Source organism: Megalopta genalis, unplaced genomic scaffold, assembly GCF_051020955.1.
Source record: "Megalopta genalis isolate 19385.01 unplaced genomic scaffold, iyMegGena1_principal scaffold0136, whole genome shotgun sequence".
Lineage (NCBI taxonomy): Eukaryota > Metazoa > Arthropoda > Insecta > Hymenoptera > Halictidae > Megalopta > Megalopta genalis.
Genome location: NW_027476205.1, coordinates 112,918 through 115,674, shown reverse-complemented (window position 1 = coordinate 115,674; position 2,757 = coordinate 112,918). Strand labels below are relative to the sequence as shown.

General features: G+C 45.5%; 1 non-coding gene across 1 annotated transcript; it reads right to left on the bottom strand.

The window, feature by feature from the left end:
- Window positions 1-407: 407 nt before the first annotated feature.
- On the bottom strand, window positions 408-2,328 carry LOC143262437 (small subunit ribosomal RNA). Its single transcript, XR_013036245.1, has one exon. It is a non-coding gene; the product is annotated as a small subunit ribosomal RNA (ribosomal RNA).
- Between the last annotated feature and the right edge of the window lie 429 nt (window positions 2,329-2,757).

Here is a 2,757-nt window from a genome sequence, read left to right as displayed (position 1 = left end):
GGAAGGAAGATGGCCTACGCAACGCAGATCAAAGGCCTAATACGTGTAGTACACACGTCTGCCGTGTAAATCACGCACGAATGATCTGGTCGGGCCCAACTCTTCTCCACCACACCACATCCCAACTTTGTACATTTTTATATATTTTTGTGCGTTGGGGCACCTTCATAATCACAAACCCCAACAACACATATATCTCTCTCTCTTTGAAAGATTTGTTGTGGCCTACGCAACGCAGATCAAAGGCCTAATACGTGTAGTACACACGTCTGGCCGTGTAAATCACGCACGAATGATCTGGCGGGCTCAACAATATCTTTTTTTTTTATATGAATTCTTATCCACAAACTAATCGAATTCATTTTCTCTCCTCCTCTCCTCTCTCTTTGAGATATATTGGAACATTGTAATGATCCTTCCGCAGGTTCACCTACGGAAACCTTGTTACGACTTTTACTTCCTCTAAATAATCAAGTTTGGTCATCTTCCCGGCATCATCGGCAATGCCGAAACATTGCCGCGCACCAGTCCGAAGACCTCACTAAATCATTCAATCGGTAGTAGCGACGGGCGGTGTGTACAAAGGGCAGGGACGTAATCAACGCGAGCTTATGACTCGCGCTTACTGGGAATTCCTCGTTCATGGGGAATAATTGCAAGCCCCAATCCCTAGCACGAAGGAGGTTCAGCGGGTTACCCGGGCCTTTCGGCCAGGGAACACACGCTGATTCCTTCAGTGTAGCGCGCGTGCGGCCCAGAACATCTAAGGGCATCACAGACCTGTTATTGCTCAATCTCGTGCGGCTAGAAGCCGCCTGTCCCTCTAAGAAGATTTGTTTGTACGTTGGTAGTAAAAACCCCACCGGCAGAAGCCGAGAGCCTTCGAGATACCATAATTACGTCTATTTAGCAGGCTAGAGTCTCGTTCGTTATCGGAATTAACCAGACAAATCGCTCCACCAACTAAGAACGGCCATGCACCACCACCCACCGAATCAAGAAAGAGCTATCAATCTGTCAATCCTTCCGGTGTCCGGGCCTGGTGAGGTTTCCCGTGTTGAGTCAAATTAAGCCGCAGGCTCCACTCCTGGTGGTGCCCTTCCGTCAATTCCTTTAAGTTTCAGCTTTGCAACCATACTTCCCCCGGAACCCAAAAGCTTTGGTTTCCCGGAAGCTGCCCGCCGAGTCATCGTAGGAACTTCGGCGGATCGCTAGCTGGCATCGTTTATGGTTAGAACTAGGGCGGTATCTGATCGCCTTCGAACCTCTAACTTTCGTTCTTGATTAATGAAAACATTTTTGGCAAATGCTTTCGCTTCTGTCCGTCTTGCGACGATCCAAGAATTTCACCTCTAACGTCGCAATACGAATGCCCCCATCTGTCCCTATTAATCATTACCTCGGGGTTCCGAAAACCAACAAAATAGAACCGAGGTCCTATTCCATTATTCCATGCACACAGTATTCAGGCGAAGGTAGCCTGCTTTGAGCACTCTAATTTGTTCAAAGTAAACGTACCGGCCCACCTCGACACTCAGTGAAGAGCACCGCGATGGGATATTAGTTGGACCGCCCCGTGAAGAGCAAAGCCCACCGGTAGGACGTACCACATAATGCCAGTTAAACACCGCGAGCGATGAACCGACACTGTGACACACAGATTCAACTACGAGCTTTTTAACCGCAACAACTTTAATATACGCTATTGGAGCTGGAATTACCGCGGCTGCTGGCACCAGACTTGCCCTCCAATGGATCCTCGTTAAAGGATTTAAAGTGTACTCATTCCGATTACGGGGCCTCGGATGAGTCCCGTATCGTTATTTTTCGTCACTACCTCCCCGTGCCGGGAGTGGGTAATTTGCGCGCCTGCTGCCTTCCTTGGATGTGGTAGCCGTTTCTCAGGCTCCCTCTCCGGAATCGAACCCTGATTCCCCGTTACCCGTTACAACCATGGTAGGCGCAGAACCTACCATCGACAGTTGATAAGGCAGACATTTGAAAGATGCGTCGCCGGTGCTATAAGACCATGCGATCAGCACAAAGTTATTCAGAGTCACCAAAGCAAACGATGGACGAGTGTAAACACCCGCCACCGATTGGTTTTGATCTAATAAAAGCGTTCCTACCATCTCTGGTCGGAACTCTGTTTTGCATGTATTAGCTCTAGAATTACCACAGTTATCCAAGTAAATTTTAGTACGATCTAAGAAACCATAACTGATTTAATGAGCCATTCGCGGTTTCACCTTAATACGGCATGTACTGAGACATGCATGGCTTAATCTTTGAGACAAGCATATGACTACTGGCAGGATCAACCAGGGAACTATACAATATGTATATATAAAATGGACAAAATTTAAATCCTTTTCCATCGTCGCCTGTTTCATATATATATGTCAGGTCGACACACCACTTTTCTCTTTCAAATATGTACAAGTTTTGCCACATTCCGCGCTTGTAACATATCTTCTTTAACGCTCAATTTCTTTCATTTTTCTACCATACAGATATTTTACCGTACGCCCAAAAACGTACGTATTATATTTTTGTTCTATCATAAAATCACATTTTTCTACGTACGCCAGCTTCGTACGTTTCTATCTTTGCCTTCATAAAATCACAAGATAATTTTATCTTCAAGAGTCTCGCTATTAACATCTTGTAAGATAAATGTACGTCCCAGCTAAAACGTACAAATACTTCAAGTTAAGTAATAATATATCATCGCTATTGACAAATTTTTAAGATCCA